Source organism: Ambystoma mexicanum, chromosome 10 (assembly GCF_040938575.1).
Source record: "Ambystoma mexicanum isolate Mex_15411 chromosome 10, UKY_AmexF1_1, whole genome shotgun sequence".
NCBI lineage: Eukaryota > Metazoa > Chordata > Amphibia > Caudata > Ambystomatidae > Ambystoma > Ambystoma mexicanum.
This window is the reverse complement of record NC_090932.1, coordinates 778,677,091-778,698,846: the sequence shown is the minus strand read 5'-3', so window position 1 is coordinate 778,698,846 and position 21,756 is coordinate 778,677,091. Positions and strand designations below refer to the sequence as shown.

General features: G+C 42.2%; 1 long non-coding RNA gene across 2 annotated transcripts in view; it reads right to left on the bottom strand.

The window, feature by feature from the left end:
* The window catches only part of LOC138493231 (uncharacterized), a 111,697-nt gene extending 94,717 nt beyond the window's left edge, over positions 1–16,980 (bottom strand). The window contains exons 1-2 of one of the 2 annotated variants that reach the window (XR_011276319.1): positions 16,842–16,980; positions 14,952–14,980 (exon numbers count right to left, since the gene is read on the bottom strand). This is a non-coding gene — a long non-coding RNA (uncharacterized lncRNA). The remainder of the gene's footprint in view (positions 1–14,951; positions 14,981–16,841) is intronic. The other variant, XR_011276318.1, reaches the window with a different exon arrangement.
* Positions 16,981–21,756: the final 4,776 nt, after the last annotated feature.

Sequence of the window (21,756 nt, the reverse complement as noted above, 5' to 3'; positions counted from 1 at the left end):
TTTGCAGATGTTGTCTGGTCATTTGGCCACCTGTTGGGACAAACTCCCAGGTATGCCAGAGGGCCACTAGGAGTTTGCATACTCTCAGAAGGCCCAAAACCTTCCACTGGACAAACAGAGGATTCTGTGAAATGGCAAGTTCAAACAGCGGTTTATTACAGACAAAACCAACAGGGATCATCACAGGGACAGAAGAAACCCATGGACATCTCAACTTCTCCTGGGTTGCAGGCCAGTTTTGTACTCTAATGATGTCAGAGTAACGTTACAACCTGGGTCCTTTTCCAGAAAACCCATCAGACCACAGGATTGGCTGTCAGAAGCCTAATAACCTATATGGTGACCTATATGTGTTATTATACTGGCTCTCCCATGTCAGGTGGCTGGCCTGGTCCACCCCCAAGTCACTATCTATAACAATGTTGCAGTGTGTGGGTCTTGCCATTGGTTCTTGCCCATTGCTACACACCCCTAGGATGCTAAACTGTGATTGGCTAGAGCTGACATCCCCAGACCGGAGATCTGCAAAAGGTTCTCAGCTCTTGGTGTACCTTTTCAACGTAATAAGAAAGACTATGTGTCTGATTCGTAACTTGTGTGTACCATCTTCAGGCAATGAGAGTGCTTGTTCACTTCGTGCAACACTTGTCTCACATTGTAACATCTTTGTTGCGGTCCTCTCTCTGGTAGCGTGAGATCGGCTCTCTTTCCCAGCGCCTGTCACTGTCCATTGTCTGCTTTCGCCAGGTCACATGTTTCGGAGACCATGATTTGGAGCTGTGCAGCTCTGAATTATTCATTTGTATTGCAGCAGATGCTACTGTTGTTCAGGGAATCAAATATCATCCGTATCTTGTGGCCATGGCAGTGGGCCCTGTCCCACACGTTTTGCTCTCTGTTCAGCCTGAATTCAGCTCAGCTCTTTCTGAGAGGCCTGTGGCCTGCTGCAGTTTTCCTAATCCATAATAATCCTGTTTGTACAGTTTTCATGCTATACTATATTCTCCATAGGTTAGTTACACTTGGTTCTGTAAGGTCCCATATGTGCCCCTGCAGCTTCATAAGGTTATTTGCATGCAATCATCTGCAAGCTTTGTTCGGGATCTCTTGCTTCATGCGGTTTCTGCATTTAGCTAATGGCAAAATAATAAACACATTCACTGTATGTATATGTATCAGTCCTCTATCTATAGAACTGTACACTCGTGTTCTAGCATGTGTGCTTCATGTCTAACGCTGCTAAGTCATGGTGTCTCTAACGACGTCAGCATTTATGGCTTCTTGGCGCTTTAATCGATACTGTCGATTGAGGTGTCGTTTTTCTGCAGCCTGGGGCTCCTCATCCACTCTGGGGTAGCTGTGTACCACGCCTGGCCTGCAGGACTGGCTGATGGGGTACCTCTTAACATATTTGTCAACCATAGGTCCTTTGGGAATTCGTCTGAAATAGAATGGGCGATTGCGATGTTTCTTGGTCTTCTTCTGTGTCATGTATTTCATAGGAGTCGGAGGAGGGGATAGGCTTCCCCATCCCTCCTCACACCCATTGACTGACCATGGCCATGCCAATTTCTATGGCCATTCTCACCCAGTTCCTGCCCTACACACCCAAAACACTGCCTCATGGGAACTCTTTGAGCTCACTTTAATCAAGCATTACCATCAAATATTGCACTCAAAGTGCCTGCAAGTGTTTTTTCAATGACTTAATTGGAGCTGTAAACCGACTAATAGTGCAATAAAAATGTCTTAACCAGGTCTGCATTCAGCCACTTGATTTATAAGCACTATGCATGTCCTTTACTGTAATCATGTTAAAACACACATTGGCAAAGCAGTTTTGCCAGTGCTATAATATGCCCAGGTACTCACACCATTCTGCACCTGCTATCATCAATAGCCAGTTAATGCCACTACGCTAGTGCCTGGCAAGTGCCTTTCTCATGCGTACACAAAAGCCCAAGCGGTTGGCATTGCCAATGCTTGTTTGTTGTTGCTGCAGGGATGCCACATGTGGGCAGGTTGCATAGTTAGTTCTGAGGATCGAACGCTAACATGTACAGAAGGTGGGTCCTACTATGGAGATGAAATTCAGGCAGGCATTATCAACATGCTATAGCAAAAGAGACTTCCTTCCGCAGAGGTATGTGAAGGGGGCAGAGGAACAGAACTATAGCTGAAGGACGAGACCCGTATGAAAATTCATGTTGCATATGCACAACTCCTTTCTACTGTATCCAAGTTTGACATATGGGCTTCAGAACATTGCACTAGGAAGGTATATAGACAAATAAACCGGGGACATTCTACAGGCTTAATAAAAATATCACCTTTGGGCGGTGTGGCCAAGCGCCGTAGTGGATGTCCGCCTAATCTCTGAGATCCCGGCTGGCTTAAATATTTATATTTATCTGGGCTCCTACACATATATTTTACATTAAAATACTAACTGGAGCCGCTCTGGGGCCATAGGCACTGTTTTCCGTAGCTCGGTGTGTGTATCCCGAGTGAATGTGAGAAGGTCTAGGAAAAGGCGTAACAAGGAGGCGCTGCCTGCAAGCCTGCGTAGGCACTCAGAAATAAAGCCGCAACGCAGTCAGCTGGTTGGCGAACACGGCTGTTGAGCGCTGGGGTCGTTGGGAAGCATGTTTGCTTCACGTCGAAGGTAATTCTCCTCACAGGAATCAATTATAAATGAATAATGCAAAATAATATTAGCGAATGAGGTACCATTTAACAGAAATGACATTTTTTCAATTGTGTACAACAAAGGCCCTGGTTCTATTACTAAAGGGAAATTCTCATCATCACTGTGCAAACTATGTACACGTCCAGTGACATTTACCTGGCCCCAGCATGACTTCAAAAAAAGGGCAATCCAAGGAAACATCATCTACGTCTATCAGTAATGCCCCCAAATGACAGAAGAGTGATTCTCCTACACCTAAGGAGGATGTGCAAGATCGTGTTATGCATGCCATCCTAATGGAAATCAAATCCCTTAAACCCATCATGGAAGCCACTACAGCCAAATTGCAAATACTTGATGATAAGTGTTCCGCAGTCGAATCCAGAATAACTGAAGTTGAACGAAGAGTAAGTGATGCCGAGGATGTTGTAGGAAGAGTACGGTCTCTGTAAAAACAGTTTTGGTCTTCCCAAAAATATTGAGAATGACAACCCTACCCAGTTTCTATATCACATGCTTCCCAAGCATTTGGATCTCCCCACACCTCCACAGTTTAATATCCAAAGAGCTCACTGTATAGGTCCTAGAAATCCATCTCGTAAAGCACCAAGAACTTTGATCTTTGCCGTATTGGTAAGTGATGTGTGGCTGTCCTGTGGGGATAGTGGCTCCTGTTGGGCCCTAAGTGCTGCTTGAGCGGTTCCGTCGAGCACCAGAACAGCCACCCATCACGTACCAGGACCCCATAGGGGGCTACAGACCACATCCAATAGCCTTGATAAAGACCCACGGGTCGAAACACGTGTCGGCTGACAACTAGGGGTCAATATTGCCTCAAATGTACTAGATGCATATCAACTGTATGAAGAACCAACCCATCACTAGCACAAATAAAGCGAAAATTGTATCGCATTAACCACTGTGTTAGAACCTTTTTTGGAACCAATTAAGCAAGATAGCCAGGAGAACACTCTCCTTTCCTACTCAACAATTGGGGTGGTGGCTAAACCCCAAAAAGCTCCTGTGATCTTGCGACCTATGAATCTTACTAGTGTGCCCAAGTAACAATAGAGCTTAGCACGGTTGCTTCCAAGCCTAGAGCAAACCACGATTCTAAGTATATAGGACAGCTGTTTACTCAATGTACCCTCTTATCATTTGATGAATTTAAAACTAAACTTCGAGCCCCAAAAGGTTTTCTCCAGAAATATATTAGTCTAATAAACGCGTTTATGGAAAATTATGAATGACTGCTTTTTACCTCTAATAGCTATCAAGATCAAAGACTATTTCATTTATCTAATCCTAATGTAACAGCGTCTATGATGTATAAAATATGCTCCTCTACGTCAACAGATTAAACTCTGCTTAAATGTCAAGAAGCATGGAATCAAGACTGCTCCCTCAACACCACACAATTTGGATGGCCTTGTATATGGACAAATATTTCCAAGGTAATTGTCTCAGCTAGCCTGCTGCAAACATTGTTTTTCTTTCATCACAGAGCTTTTATTACCCCACTAATGGGTTCTATGTTTTAAAATCTTGGCAAAAATGGCCGTGTATACAAATTATCGTGGCAAAAATGTGGCAAAAATGCAGTAGTTTTGCCGCCACAATCATGTAAAGGATGCGGGAGACACCCCCACAACCCCTGGACACATTATACCATTTAAGGGCAGCGGGGGACACCCCCGCAACCCCCTCTCCCCTTAAATGGTATAATGGGGTACACCTTTACCAGGTTAAACCACAGCATTTTTGACGTGATTTCTTTTTTTACCGGCGACATTTTTGCCAGATTTTATTACCTGATACCCACTAATGCTGTTCAAAAGTGGAATATCTCAAAACGACAAGTGTTGTAGTTGTATAAACTCTCAAGGATCCTTCAAGCACATGATCTTTGAATGTCTTTATGTTAAAACATATTGGGAAAAGATAAGGGAAATCCTTGGAAAAATCTTCCAAATACAGCAGATTTTATCCTTTGATGATTTATTTCAGGGCAACAAAATAATCCAACCGGCTATCGATTAAAATGAAGGCTATCTGTTTGACTTATTTATTGCTATAGCCATCCAGACTATCACCGCAAATTGGAAAAATCTTAAAATGCACATTTTAAATTATGGTGGAATTCAGTATGTAATCTTTACAGGATGGAACAATGTAATGCTGTTTCTCCACCATTGATGCACAAACATCTATTAAATTGGCAACCTTTATTTGAATAATGCAATACCCAGTCAAGATTAGAAAATATGGTAAATGTTTCAGTCCTTATTCTTATACATAATGAACCCTCCCCTCCCCTCCTTATGTTCATGTTAGTCCTGTTTGTCTTGTGTGTCCTGATGTTTTATTTATAACTATTAGCTTATGCGATACTGCATTTCATGCATTAGAATAGAATATATAGTCACTACATACGGTTGCATTGTTGCTCAAACTGTAGGGTTAATTAACTTTTTCGGAATATAGTTGATTGTGGCTTTTACACTATTCCATTTGCTGTATTATGTGTTACTTAAATCTTATTTACTTAATGTTCTTAATAAAACACATAAATACAAAAAATATATAAATCACCTTTATCGATAGACAGCAGTAACCAATTCCTAGAAACAACTATAATTAACTTTTTCTTTCCTCCATAGCAGTTCAAGTGATGTCAAAAATCAATCCGTATTTGTACTGTAGCTGGCTCAGAAGCAATTGAGCACTGTACATGCATTAGGGAGAACAAGATGGGTAACTTTACATGACAGTGGCGGAGAGGTGGTAGTCCGAGGGGGTCCATGAGTTAATATCCCCGTAAAAATATTGCCATACAAAAATATATTTGTGGCGATAATAAGCCATGAAACCGGCGGGGGACACCCCCGAAACCCCCATAATTTTTTTAATGGAGCGGCAAGCGGGCACAGTAGGAACAGTTTCTAAGTGATCCGCTGGAATATGTACGGAAGGAGAAATGGATTTCAAATATTGATATCAACATGTTTTAATAAAAATCTATATGTCACACACTACTACCGTGTTACTGAATTGAAGCACCCTAAACACCAGCTCCTACTGTGACCCAATTTAATGACTCTCAATGTACAGGCCTCAAAAGAATGGTAGGCAGAGACCCCTGCCCCCTATCATGGTTCCAACCTATGACCCTTGGGTGATGACCAATCTCAGCAGCAGGCGCTTAACTCACTGAGCTTTCTGAGCAGCTTCACCTTGGTTTCTTTTACCCCTTAATAACATATGTTCAGCTCTCTCATCATGTTCATGACACACCGAATAAAGTAATTCGGCAAAAAATAATTGTCAGGCCACTACCCAGTCCAGGGTTCACAGTTGTTAGTAACTTTTCCCACAACACACACACCCCCCTTGAACTTGATGTCCGGCAAACAGTCTGATCTTTCATAAGATATCGTTCATCACTCGTGATCGGCCACAGTGCTCTCGTGTAATGCTAGGTATCACTTTACAGAAAAGGGTGCGAACTGTCAGCTGTACAATTAAATGTCAGCATTTTCGTCATTCCGCGAGGATGGTTGCTTTGAAGAGCAGTGCTCAGCCATTCTCAAGACCGGGATATCACCGTGGGATTTGCCTTTGAGCAGTCAGCATTAGCATCTGTAATCCACAGTGCCCGGGGGACCTTTCTGGTTGACAAGGCACTTTTATAACCTCTGATAACAGAAAACAACATTGTCAACACAAGACTCGCCTACAGGACGACCTACCTGTTAGCCAGTACGATGGCACAGCAGGTTATACCTTCAGTTTAGCTAGTTCTCCCCTACTTGCCGTTAGTGGTATGAATTCTCGCCCAGCCCATGATAATTCAATCATGCGTCATTAAATGTGGTCAACAGAGTAAGTACCATTGAATCAGGGCACATTGCTCCACTGCTTAGAAGTAGATGGAATCTGGCTACCGCGCTATAGGTGTGATTTTATCAATTACGAACCTTCCATACTGCACTTCTTACTGTACAAACATGACAGGAAGAAGCAGAAGAAAAAGACGCAGGAAGTAACAGGTAGGTAGTGGTGGCTGGCTAATTTGTGAACTGGAGGGGTATAAGCGTATGTGCCGAATATACGGGATGGAGAGCTGTGAGGGAGCCTGAACCAAACAAGGGCTGCTCTCCCCCTACAGCATTTTTAAAATAATCTGTTAAAACGGTGCATTTTACAGCACTTTCTTAGAAAAACGGTGTAAAAAACTTGACAGTTTGCAACGTTTTTTTTTTATGGTGGCACATTAAAAATCCCAATAAATGCAAGTCACCAACAGTGCACAGGACTATTTTACAACGCATTTTCATGCTGCCTTTGCCCACAACATATGCCAGTATATAAAACATGTTCTTGCTTGCTATGTCCATACATGTCCATACAAGCTGCACCAATATATGCCAGTGTTACTATATAAGGACCCGCAGCCAGTCCAAAATATGCCACAGAAATAAAGTATATGCAGACTGTCTATACCAACGTAGGCCAGTGTACCACATAATCACACTTATGTTTGCTTTTACCCTTGATGCCCAGTTCAAAAATGCCATGACACACAAAGAATATATGGACAGTCACCAATGTAAGCCAGTCTTGCCACATAATAACGGTATTAGAGTAGACTTTCCTTTTTTTGTGAAATTCTCTCCACCTGTGAGCCCCCCAGCACTTTTTTGCTAGACTCCTGGATTTTGTACTAGTCCTCTTAAATGAGTAGGAACCTTTGTCCACACTCATTCACAGAAATTAATCTATCAATTGTTGAGATTCCCAAAAGTGCTACTTTTTGCCACTTAGCACTTTTGGGAATCTCAACAATTGATAGGATAATTTCTGTATTCCAGGCACAACATGAGGGGATTATACTTACAGGACCAATTTTGCCTCATCATTTTTAGGTTTATGACTAGTTGCTGAAAACTATTTGAAGGCATAACACAGACCAGATGTACAGGCCACATTATGCCATTGGTAAGCGTCACTTTGTTTTGTATGGGGAACATTACAAGCCTTAATCTAAAACACACATTTGCTGACATAGCAAATTTCTTTTCTGCTACTCAGAAAGGGCCGCATGGGATTCAAAATACACAAGCAAGGACTTAATATGTGGAACATGGAACATCATCTCTTGGGGTAAGTTTGCCCTCTATGATAACTGGCAGGAAGCAGTACAAGGCAAGGTTTAGGGTCTGAATGGTATTTTACTTACACCAACAGATACTACTGAAAGAGAAACAGTTGGTAAGGAACGGCTATCTGTTTTATGTCTTTTTTTTCTTTTTCACGTTTGCATAGGATGTTAACACGTTTCTTCACCATATTATATGGGTGCCACCGGAGCTCCAGCTACTAGCATGTGTAACTATCTACCACTATCTGCATGCACTCAATTACCTCATGCCCTATTATCATAACACACTGGATTTCACACTGGCAAGCTTTTGTGAGGTAATGTACATTCACCCCAGTGGTATCAGTCACAAATTGAAATTGTTTAATTCCAGAGGACATGTAACAAGGGCACAACTTGCACTATTGGATCATTTAGCGTGTGAATGTATAGTGCATAACATTGTGACAACTAGCTAATTATATTACCCATTGTTTGTTTCCTCTTCTACACCCCGATTGCCCACTGATCATGGGTATGTAACTATCTTTTAAATGTCTTTTCGTAACTTGGGATTTATCTATTGTTTTATGTCAATGTATGGAATTACAAATTCTAAATTATGAATTTGCATTGAACAGCCTCGAGGACGACCAAGTGTCAAAACATGTGTCGGCTGTTATTGAGCACAAGAATAATTGACATTATCACATTGACTTTGGCAACCTACTGAATGGTGTATGCATAATTGATCTGCTTTTATGGTGTAGCGGACGTCAACAGCACAATCATAGCAATTGTATGCACAGATACATTATATTCATAAACACATCCATCATGTGACTGGAATTGCAATCATATCATTAATTATTCTGATCATGTGCCACCACATGTCCAGGCGTGCCCACCATATTTGTCCAAGTATTGCCAGGCTATGATCAGTCACATTATATGGCACTGAAGCATCGTTTGTGGCAACCTGTATCACAGCTGGGAGAATTGGGACCTGAGAGCCTTGTGGTCTAAACTCTATACAGGGAGTGACTTTAAACTGTCATCTAGTGCGTGTCATTTCATGATCAAGCATGAATGCACCATTTGCGTGTGTGAGGGACACGTTGCCACTTTGATTGGTGTAAGCGTGAGGTTGCCATCATGGAAAGAGAGAGAGGCAACAGATCCAATATGTAACAATAGGCTTTTTTTAATGAAAAGGTCAGGATGGTGTAAAGCCTAACTTGCCCTAATGCTAAGGTGGGACTTCCCTACCTAAAGAAACTAAGGATAGTCTGTGTCAGTACATTCAACTGAAAAGTCTGTCTGTATCCAAAACATTTGCTTACCCACAACTTCGACAAAGCAATGTGTAGGGATGTCAACGAAAAACTAAAAAGAGTTCCATGAGTTAAGTACTGAGCTATTTCCAGCTTGTGCTTACTCTTCAGCCTCTTTTCCCCAAATGTCAACAAGTGCAGCACAGTGTTCAAGTTACTTTCTTTTAGATTCAAAGTCATAAAGTTCCACACCTTTGCAAATGTCAGGATGCCCTTCCCCAAGTTCAATATAATTCCAGGACAGCAGGTCTCAGGATTCCTTTCCCCAAGTTCAATATAAAAAAAGTTACAAAAAGAAGTATCTTGAAACGTTATCTTCAAACTTACTTTCAACAATTATGAACAGCTCAGGGTTACCTTCCCCAATTCTCATATGCCCCAAGGGTCGTTTTCCTTTTGACACAGTAGCAGGTTTCCTTGTTAGCATATATGGGTTCTCTGATCTTGGTGCAGTTGTTAGACCGCACGGTCCACCCATTGCAGGTCACACAACCAGGAACCTTGAATTCTCTTCCAGCAGTTCATTATTCAGCACATAGGCGTTCTCTTTGTGTAGTTCAATTTTTAATAAACCATTCAGTATTCAAGGTCAGCACTCTTGCTGTTTTATTCAGTTCATTATTCAATATTAGCAGTTTGCAGTTTCGTTTACTTCAGTATCCAGTATTAGCAATTTGCTTATTTTCATTCAGTTCAGTATTATTATCAGTTTGCTCATACTCCATCTCTCGCGTCACTCCCCTTTTGTTAAATGCTGTTTTGCTAACAATTTGCAGCTTCCCGTACCTCCCCTTTTTGTAACAGGCTTTTTAAACATTTTTGTTATTGATTTGGCTGAATTAGATCAACCTTTCAATTTACACATATAGACAGTTAAAAAATCAGTGTAAAACATGAAATAAAACAATTCAACAAAGCAATACAATAAAAGGCAACACATCAATAATTTCTGATAAAAATAGCAACAACCCTAGTTACAAAATTAATTTCATGACATTATCTATCACAAAAGGAAAAAGAAAAAAAAGTGAAAAAGTTTTTCTTACAAATATGTGAGTAAGAGTTCAATAACTGATCATGGCCTTATCGGCCTCACTCAGTTAGATTGTTTAATTGAAGTGCTTCTAAAAATCTTATGGTCGCAATTCTGACATAAATTCGATTTGTGCAAAAGATGAGTTGCCACAGTGCTTCCGGATAGATCATTTGGAATGGTTTGAAATATGTTTCCAGATAAAAAAGATGTTTCTCAGCAAGTTTAGAGCATTCAGTGATTAAATGTTGTAATGTTTCTTGCTGATTCACAATTCTACAAAACTGACATACACTTTGACCCTTATCGACTATTTTCCGCCTTGTCCAAACATCATAGGTCGGCCATAGGTTTAGTCTAAATCTCAAGTATGCACTCCTCTGAGACGGAGATGGACTTTTTGCTAAGTATGATTCCAACACGTGATATTTTTTGTTGTTGAAAGGGTTATTCTTGAAGTCACTGATGTTGTCAACCCAATTGTACAGGCTTTTCGGGTTTTTATCCAATCAGATTGATGTAGTTTTAGCTTTGCGCATGTTGGATTGCTCACCAAAAGTTCCAGGGACACGTCAGCCATGGCTAATATACTTAGCGTTGTGGTTTTCCATGTGGTTATAAACTTGTGGCTTGATGTGAGCACGTAAGAAGGTAGAATGCTTAACAACATTTCTGATTTGGGAGCTAAAATAAATGTTCTATATAGCGCGCATAGTCGCCATCCATATATGCTGTAAAGAGAAATCAGCCCTAATTCAAATCTGATAATTGATACTGGTAAGCATTGTGGAAGGTTCAAAACACGTCGCCAAAATGTACCTTCAATTCTTTGCCAAAAAACTTCTTTAAAACGTTTTTAGTTTCAGCACCATATAACAGCAGCGATACTTCTTTCTGATTGTAATAGTTCAAAGCCGACAGACAGGAAAAATTGCCATATTTGGCAAGTCTGACTTTGACCTGAGAAAAGACTGTGCTCAACTTACTCTGGATGTCAGCACGATACAGAACATCACGATCCTGATCGTTTACATTGACACCCAGATAGGAGTACTGATGATCAACTTGTAGTTGTCTATTGTGTAGGGTCCAAATTAGAGATTTGTTTGTTCTTCGTGTCTTTACATAATGCATAACCTTCGTCTTGTCAAGATTGATTTGTAGATGATGTTGGTCTGCATAAATTGCTAACGCATTTAATAGCCTTTGCAGATCTTTTGGGTTTCTTGATAACAGCACTAGGTCGTCTGCATAGAACAACCACGGTATTGTTTGGGTTCCTAATCCATCATGATGATCAGAAACCTTTCCTTTAGGTCTGCTATGAAAAATGTAAAGAGAACTGAAGCTAGGGTTCAGCCCTACTTCAGTCCTCTGTAAGTGGAAAGCTTTCTTTCTTCATACATAGGCTTTCGGGAACTTATCTCTTGATACATGACCACTCTGTTACTTAGTATTCCTTAATGTCCCATTTCATCATTATGCATTCTTTAGCATTGTTCGGGGATTGTAAATGTGTATTTCCTCACGCGCAATTATTCTGCCTCATTGTATTCACTCGCGCCTTTCACATACCGGGTTTCCCATTATCTGAAACTCACCGGTTTTGTTCTTAACCGTTAGCTGGATTCTCTTGAAATATTTTTTTCCTTTGAGGTTGGGGCGTCACCAGTGGCCCCTCAAACACTCCTGTGCTCGCTTCTCAGCCCAGGGGAACACGCATTTCATCCTAATTAGTTCAAAAGGGATCGGCATGTCTCCCAACTTTGGTCTCTCTACTTCTCCGGCTCTCCTCCTCCGACTTGTCTCCCTCGCCACACTTCCTCCCGCTGCCTCACTCTGCAGACTCTCAGCGTCTCAGAGTCTTGTTCTCCACCGGCTGGTCCTGGGCAACTCAGCTGCTCCCAGCTCACCTTCCTTCCTCTCGCCTTCCTTCCTGTTACTGCTTTTTATATACTATCCTGAGACTCTGATAGTTTGCAGGTGGGCATACTTAGTTTCCATTGCCTGACTGTGTCTGAACCTATTAGTGGGACATGTCTGTTCAATATACTGGTGTGCCTCTTTAGTCATCTTCTTCGTCCCAGTACCAAAGTGGTGAGGTTAAGTGGTGTTCATTACTCTCAGCTGCTTCTTCCTCGTCTCGGTATCAGAGTGGGGAGAGGCTAGAATGTTCATTACTCTCAGTTATTTCTTCTTCATCTCAGTACTGTCAGGTACCCCAAGAGGGGATAAAAGGGGAACTGATCTACAGTAACCCATAAATGTCAGGGGAGGGTTAAACTGGTTGTCAGTAGGATAAGCGGGATTCTGTGTCTCGTCGTAAGGTACCCCATTCCCAATCCTTCTCCTCCTCTTTCTGGAATGCCTGGGTTGACAATATCTCCTGATCTTCTCAGGGACAAGGGAACATGGGGAACAATATCCCATAACGACCTCTGGGATAGGGGTTCCTTCCTGAAAGGAGAGTGTGGACTACTGCGTCTCACCTAAGTGCATCCCACTTCCAATCCCCAAGGACCCTGCACCCAGTTGAGCCTCCCTCGCTCGCCCACCCCCATGGTTGTGATCCAAAAGCGATGGCCCTTCCCAGGCCAACTGCGTAGAGGATCCAAGGGGAGTAGATGTGAGGACGCCCTCATGTTTATCACAACTGCCAAGGAACTGCTTATGCTAGAATGCTTAATTTGTGCACTGAAGTTTAACACACGTGAGGAACAAGCAGCATGTAAATTACTGATCTTAAAGTACAAAATGAAAACGTTTTTTCATTGCATTTTATTAAAATGTTGAAACTATTTTTCTGAAGCACATTTAAATCTGCATATTAGATTTTGTTAATCCAATCAGATTCTTCATTGATTATATGGATCAGCAATGGAAGATCTCTTGCAGTAGATTAAGCAAGAGGGCCGGTGTTTAAGGGGATGACCGCGTATGACCACCCCCTCCGAGTTCCGTGCCCTTGTAATGGAACTCGCCCCTCTATTTACAGAACTCCTCCGTGACTTGCAATATCCTAATAAAGTAGGGGGTACTTCATCCCATATATAATTATGTTGAAATAGTAATGGAAAAGCTGCTGATTGGATCCTCGTTACATCTTCCTCACACACCTGGCTTGCTAATTTACGCGTTCAGTATATGTTGTTCTGTTTCACGTGGCGTTCCCCAACGACGACAGGAAATTACTTGGGAGTCAGGAGCGGCTAATTAGTGAGGTTCTAATGACCTCTGGCTACTGGGCGGCCGGCTGACTGAAAGGCGAGTCTCTGGAGTTCAAACCGAACTGCCCGGGGGCTGAAAAGAGTCACGCTGAAGCCTGGTGCTGGTTTTGAACTGAAATGTGCAGCTTGAAGACTTGGTGCCGGAGTTTAAGAGGGGAGATAGTTGGCTTTGAATTTTAAATTCAATAGACACTTGTTGCCTGTAAAGGCGCACAAATGTCAAGCATTACTTGACTTCCCACTAATGAGGACGTTTTACCGTCAGAAAAAAACCGGCTGCTCTTCATCAGGAACACGAGAGTGGGAATATATGTGCAATGAGAACCACATTAGACCAGTGGCATTTTTCTACTTTTTGATACTGCGCCCCCCCTCCCCTTGAGTAAAAATATTGTTTCGCCCCCCCCCCCACAATCTATAACTGTTTACATTTTCTATTGAAAACAGCCACCATAATCCCTTTTTGAAAGACACCTGCACACACCCGCCCCCCGAATATCCTCCTCGTCTTCCGACCACTGCATTAGACTAATCCTGGCTCTGTAAGCGAGAGCGCTCAAGTTTACTGTGGCCATGCGCCTGCTGCCTCCCAGCGCTATTTTTTCCTTTTGAATTCTGTGGCGTGTAGTTTTTTAAATTTCCCATTTGAAATTTAGGAAAACTACAAATCCCAGAATTCAAAGCAATAACGGGTCTGGATGGCCTTCTCACACATGGCCACTGGAAACTTGAGCGCTCCATTTAAGTCAGGTCTCACTCATTGATGAATGTTTAAAACTGAATACAAGATATTTAGACAATGTCACAAATGAACAAGTGGTTAATAGTGAAGCTTATATATCTAAAAGGGGCACAATGACAGCACTTTTCAAACACTGTAAGGAAAGGAGGGATGATCGGAGATTTTTGGTATCATCCTCTCTAACCCTATCCATCCCCTCCTTTGGTTTCGTTCATTTCCTTAGTGCAGTGGTAGTCACACTTTTTATGCAGAGCCCCCCCCCCTTGAGTAAGACGCTGTTACTGAGCCTCGACTTGAGTACAAATATTGTTGTCCCTCCGCCACCCACAGATGCCATGTCTGGTTATATTTTCTATGTAAAGCAGTCATTGTACTCCTTTTTTTGAACATCCTTACACCCCCAATGGACATCCTCTGGGCCTTCTAGGGGGCGAGCACCACAGTTTGAAGACCACTGTCTTAAGGAGAGAAAGGAAGATGACTCGATTGAGAAGTATGATGAGGAGGAGGAGGGTGATTTATGTCCGATTTTTATAATGGATATGCAGCCCAGAGTATTTTTGCTCTGGCATGCTTGCGGGTGCTTGCCAGCAGGTCAAGGAGGGTAACACTTTATACCAGGACTCCACAGACCATCTGCAAAGGGTCCCATGTAATAATGTCCCTGGGAACAAGTCGTCAGGTTCTGGCGACTTTTTCCTGGCTATCAAAATTCCTTCCCCAAATATTCTAGGAGGGGTTTAATTGTAACCAGCCTGGCGACTTTTTTCACTTTGACATTGTTACCTGATATGCTGCAAAGTAGGTTCTTCATCCTGCAATGAAACATAAACAGGATGTTAACAGCAGTGGGCAACAAACCTACACCCTTTACCAGCAGCATGAGAGAATTCGCCAAGGAAATGACACAACACACCCCTCTGATCTTTTAGCTCCAACAGGGGGATCTCTATTTCTGTTTAGACCCTAGGCATGACAACAGAATAACATAATGATAACATCATTACTTCTGCACAACCTTGCGTCGTCTGCAATGACACTTGCAGCCCTATGCGTTGCATATGAATTGTAAGGTCAGGTCTTCCGCGAATTGTGTGTGGAGTGGAGTGGAGCATCCCCAGCTGGAACCCCAGTTGGAATGTGAGGGAGAGAGTGTTGAGAGTGCTTAGGTTTGAGTTGAGGAGGAGAGACAGTGAATCTGGCAGGCGGAGGAGGAGGCAGCTGGGGCTGTTGAAGGAAGAACCCAATAAAGAAGGCGATGAATAACTTACCCGAGAAAAGCGTGACCCCTTCAGACATAGTATTATCCTGAACCTATCTGTTCAAGTAAATGAAAAGAGGCGGTGGGAGATGCTGAGGGTGTGGAGTGCAACCAGTGACTCTGCCATGCAATCAATACCTCATGCCTAGTAACAAACAAAGGCCTAAACAACACCACCAACCCAAGAATAAGCCAGCAATGGTCACCCGACCTCACCATACAGGGCTCCGAGTATGTATATTGGGCAGGACACCCACAGATTCAATTCATGACCAGTGGGACTTCTGTGAGGTCCCCCCTTACCCAGAGGGGTTCCCTGTTCAGTGCATTTGACATATATTCTCTCTATAGTCAGCTTTGGGTTCCCCTCTTTACAGTCCATGCTTGTGAGTTGGCACTGTTTTAACCACTGCACCACGGGCGGCTGCTTAGAGGGTGTCCCTTCACTGTGGAGGGACGCACAGTTTTATTTTCTATCCACTCTAAGTGCTCTTTTGGCAATGTGTGCTACCTCGGCCATCTGCAGCGCCAATCAGCACACCGTAGCAATATAACCACTGACAGGACTTGTTAGCAGAGATTCTACCACATCAGATGTTCCACACAGATTGGAGTGGCAGTGTGTCCCTGCTCCCATTGCATCTGCTCCCGATGACCTCCACTGCATCAGGGCCAGAGCGAGAGCTTCTCAAACATCAGCATTCATCATGGCACCTCACCCACTCTCTGGCATTAGGGCAGGGCATGTCAGTGCTTCCCATGATGCCCTGCTCCTTCTCTCTGCCACGCCAGGTGGAGCGGAAGCCATATGCAAATCTTTCCACGCCACCAACTCGTTAGCCTGAGGGCGTGGGGCACACCTTTTCTGTCACTGCCACCAACCACGTGCCTCCATCTGGGCTGCTCGCATGATGTTGCAACACAGGCTTTATTTCCGCCAACCCAGTGTAAACAGGTGCACGTGTGGTTGTGGCAAGGTGAAGACATCATGCTACACTTTCCTGGATGGACTTGGCTACCGGAGCCGGGCGAAGGAATCCTGGTACCATCCTAATCTCTTTCCATTGGGGACTCCCCGCCCCTCTCTAGGAAGCAGCATTGCTGCACCTGTTTCTCTCTTTTCAGCCAACCTTTGTTGATCAACCATTGCTGGCACATCCCATCGCACCAGTACACCAGGGGATGACCAGTGAATTCTGTCATAGAGGCCACATTTAAAAAAATCCTCACACATGGGCTCAGCCCAGCTGCAGTCCTGGTATCTAAACACAAAAATAGTCCCTCACAGTGATATAGTCCCTCACATCCAGTGCATGTTTGTCTAATGATCTTGTATTGAGTAGCGCCAACTTATTCGGCATAACATTGTTATCCAGAGAAGAGATTTTTCTACGGACCCAGGATTCGCCAAATACCTATTTATGGGGTTTATGTACCAGAGGCGGGACCTTACAAGTAGCCATTGCCAAGTCCAGGTCTGCAAGGCCGCTTCTCCTGTTCCCCTTAGAGGCCATCTGACAGGGCTCAGCGCCGGCGCATTACGCGTGTACTAGCACAGACTGGCCCTTCCACACGCACCGGCACTGACGTGCCTGGCAGGAAAGGAAATAGGCCCCAGGGACTACAAAAATAATGGGAATTGTAGTTCCTTAGGCCAACTGCAACGTGGGTTGTGTTCCAAATGGAATAAGCACTGCAAGAGGAACAAATTCAAAAGTAAGAGCTGGTGTATAGTTTAAGCAATCAATTTCAGGCACTACATTCCATTAAAATCACGAAATTACAATTTAAAAAAAAATGATGTATTATGATGCAACAATAATGGTGACAATAAATGAAGCTAGAATAGGCTAAAAACTAGTCAAATGACACACACATTAAGTAACAAGCTGCTCTAGCAAAGTTTAGCAACATTCAGTGAATTTGGAGTCAGTACATGTCACATGTAATCCTCTACTGGCTTCTAAGAGTAAAGTGGAATATTTTATTAACACAGAATAGCATGAGTTTGTTAGACAGGACAGCTGAGAACATCTGGCTGGTAATGAAAGTGTAACAGATGTACACCTAGGAAAATGGATAACTACATGGAAGCTGTCGAAGAAGAAATGCACACTGAAAGCTGTGCATGTTTTCCAAGACAGTTAGAGTAGGTGGGAAGGATGATACAAGATTGAAGGCACGTATGGAGTGTAATAGCAGACAACTCTGATGAGAAGGAGAATAGTAAACAACACAGAGCCAAGACAAGATCTGTTGAGAAGAATACACGTCGATCTAAAGATATTAGAATAATGTGGGCAGACAAGGCTAAGATCAGCAATGTGAAATAAGGATTTTAATGATTATTTTCATTCCAAACAATTAAAATGCGAAAATGACGAATTGGAAATTTTCGATATAGAAATAATCACGAACAGCACCCTGCAGCAAAATGCCACTCTGTAAACCCGCTCCCCCTCCAACCCCCTTACTTATCTTTTGGCGGCACACTTTGCTGTGTGCCACCAACCTCCTGTCTCCCTGCGACACTAGTTCCCTTCTTTTACGTGGATGGGAACCGGACCCGCAGCGTCCTCTTTTTCCCCTAACTGTATTCTATAGGAAACGGGGAACACTCCTGCAACCACTGATGCCATTATAGCTAACAAGGATGCAGGGGACACCTCGGCAACCCCTGCTCCCCTTGTTCGCTATAATGGCACTGTATGGACCATTTACTCGAAATTTTCAGCTGCAAGTAATTTTCGTACAGCCATAATTTGAACAAATATATCACTCTCTTTTTTTCTTGATAATTACTATGGATGCCATGAATGAATACATTCAACCTGATGATGTGGAAAATATGAACTGTAAGACTGGTTAGGATCACGATTTAATGATTTAGGTTTGGTATATGGACAGGAATTTGAGGGAACATGATCGGAGAATAACCCACGCCCCCAATGTGAATGAAAGTTTTTAAAAGTGTTATTCCAGTATAATTTGGGCATAACAGAGCCTAAAACAACGGTTGCCTCGCTTACTACTCTGTGCCTCACATATGAGAGTAACATGACTTCTACGTGCTTGCTGACTTCCTATTGGCAGGTAAGTAAATCTTATTTCTATTTAGTTGTTGTTTGTGACTCTTTCAGATATATTTAAAGATTCAGAGAGAATCCCTCAGTATAGAAGACACAAAATACAAATATTATTGCAAATGCTTGATTTGAGAGCAGTAACATCACAGTAGAATCAGCAAGATGAGTTTCCTGACCCCGTCAAGATTTTGTATTTTCAAATTAATTTCATATCCAAAGATATGACGTTCCTTTTAGTAGAACAGTCAGAGTCTCTTCAAAAGATGGGCTACAAAATCCAGAAGTATTCCTCAGCCCCATTTATTAATGAGAGGCATGTGTATTTTAATGACTGTGGTTTTGGTGAATATACCTCAAATACATCTCGAGGCTTGTCTCCTTACAACATAGGGGATCTAAAGAACAGCAGCGTGACTGTGGGAGCGCGCAAATGCAGGGTATTGTCAACCAAGTGGTTGACACATACTGAGGCTTATAAAAAGGGGAAACTGAGGTATGGCTGTGTCCTCTATTTCACATTGATGATGTATCTATGTTATTTAAACCAGCCCACAAAATGCCACAGGTTGACCAACAGGGGAGCTTCTGATAGGAGATAACAACTCACTTAAACTATGCACAATGGTGATGGAGGTTTCATCTCTCTTTTTTTGTTTTGCCAGCCAAATTAAGATTTCTGCCCTGCATGGTATGCTTAGAGTATTCGTCATTAATATATACAACTGCCCTTCTTCCTGGTCAGCAATGCTCAACAAGATATGGTCGTATGTTAGAGTGATTTTGGAGCATTGGATGATAGATCAGCTGTCTCATCATATAATTGTTGTTGGTGGCCTAATTATTAACCTATTATTATTAAATGTCCTAATTACTCTAATACAATACGTGGTGATGACTGGGGAAACATGTAGTAATTTCTGAAGCCTGACTACTCCAGATGGGTTATATTTCACCGGGGCATGTTTGGTCTGAGAACCTACTGAAATGGGATTTAATTTGGATGGCCAGAAAATATCCCTTGACAATTTCCTGGGGTGATTAGTCAAATAATCTCTATCTTTGATTACCTTTTTGCCAATGCAAGTTTGTTTAATCAGAAAAGTGATCTAGACGCTCACACTGAGAGTGATCATTTTCATGTTATTTTTCTCCTGCAATTTGTGTTAAGACTATTTCAAAAACTTTGATAGGATCCACAGACATTAACGTAGCCCAACATTTTATAAAATGATCTGGCAGAAAGATAGCATTAATTAATCATTGGTTTAATGAGAGAAGGTGTTTTAACTTAGATAACATTTCAAACATTATTTTCAGAGATGGGGCAGAGGTCAGGACTCGTATAGTAAAACATTTGGCAAAAATATGTACCCCTAATATCAAAGAAAAAAAAAAGGAGTTAGAGCAGTGAGAGTTCTTGCAAATTATCATGACTTGGATAATGAGCTGTGTTGTATAACGGTGTAGAGATACATTGAAACAGCAGTATAAAAACAGACTGAAAAGACCTAACTAAATCATATTGAATGGTCGCTGGCAAGAAATGTTAAACACTTTAGTAAATAAAGATGCTAAGAAATTTCGACTCAGTTAATAACTGACAGACTTAGTCATGTATTGATAAAAAAAAATCATCTTGTCTCATGCCTGAGAGACCTTAATTGAGACTATCCATGAAATCCCAAGCAGAGGTGTAGAAACAAATGATATGGATTTGGACGGATACATATAAAATTACCAACCTAATAAATCATAGGAGTGCATTCAAGTCCTCCAAGAGCACCAAGATAACCTGTGCAGCATTGTATTAAAAGAAATCTATTTTTTGGGCAAATCTACAATTTCTTCAATGTGATTGCCAAAACAGGTGCTCTCCTCACTTCTAAGTGGCATAGTACCCGTATCCCTACCTATAAAAAGGCACACACAAAAGATCAGAGAAACTACAGACATTCATCGATACAATTAGCAAGATCTTGGCACGATCTTCGAAATGGTTCTCCTCTCTTAGTTAATTGTTTGGTCTAAAGATAATAAAATAGTTTCTATCCACGAAACAAGGTCTATGGAAGCAATGTCCTCAATACACAATGGCTGGATTCTAGAGTGTTTGCTACTGCAGGCCATGAGAAAAGGCTTCCCCTCAATATTTTGCATTGTTGGATTATAACACCACTTTCAAATGAGCTGATTGTGGCCGGCTGTGGATGAAGTTGAGAGAGTAGGGCATGGGTTCTGGTGTTCTGAAAATGATTATTCGCCTTCCTGAAAAAAATGCAAGTTATGGTCCATTTAGATACTAGTGGGACCTTCATAAGTCCGTTAAATGCTAGGCAAGGACTACAACAGGATTGAGTTTCAGACTCATTCTTGTTTAACTTTATAGATGGCAGATCTTGACCAATCTTTGGAACCCACCTAGAACAGTCCCTGCCAAACTGGGCCATTAGCACATACAGTGGATGGCATGTGCAGATAACCTAGCATTGTCGTTGCTAAGGTAGAGCTTCAACGTGCAATAAATGCTGTGTCTGCCCTTTAAAGCCAGAATGTTTTAGATCAGAGATACTCATTAAATATCCATGGGTAACTTGTGGCCTTTCTGACCAGTTTCCAATTCCAACCTCATCTCTGCTTTGCCTCAACTGCCACACCGGGCACCGCAGCGATGGAGCTGATAAGTGGACTGCCTCCTGGGGTCAGCACTTGAAGAGCCTTTAAAGCATATTTATTTTACCGTCAACTATGAGTTCAGGATGAAGGCAGAAGGCAATAAACTGTTCTCCATAGTCACAGGTAGAGGTAAAATCATGAAAGAAAAAAACAAGAGTATTAGATAAACATTGAAAAGAAAAAACCTTTATAAAGCCATATGATTGGCTTTTGAATTGAACCATTTTTGTGTGTTGACCCCAATTGTTTAGTTTTAAATTTCCAAACTTATATGTGTATATGTGCAGGTGCTGAGAGGGTGTACAAGCGCAGCCTCCCAATACCTGAGTAATGTCATCTAATGCTAGATAATGCTTTCAATCCATGGGATAGTCACCAAGTGAAATGGTCAGCATCATGTATCCAGTTGTTGCCATCCTATGCCAAGTGCTGACACAGCAATTCCAGTTAATGCCTTATGCATGGGCATAGTAAACATATGTAAGGTGCATCCCCACATCTCCAGTCACTGCTGTCCTATCTGAAGCACAAACTGAAATGATATGTTAGGTGCTGAGTTTTGCACAATGGT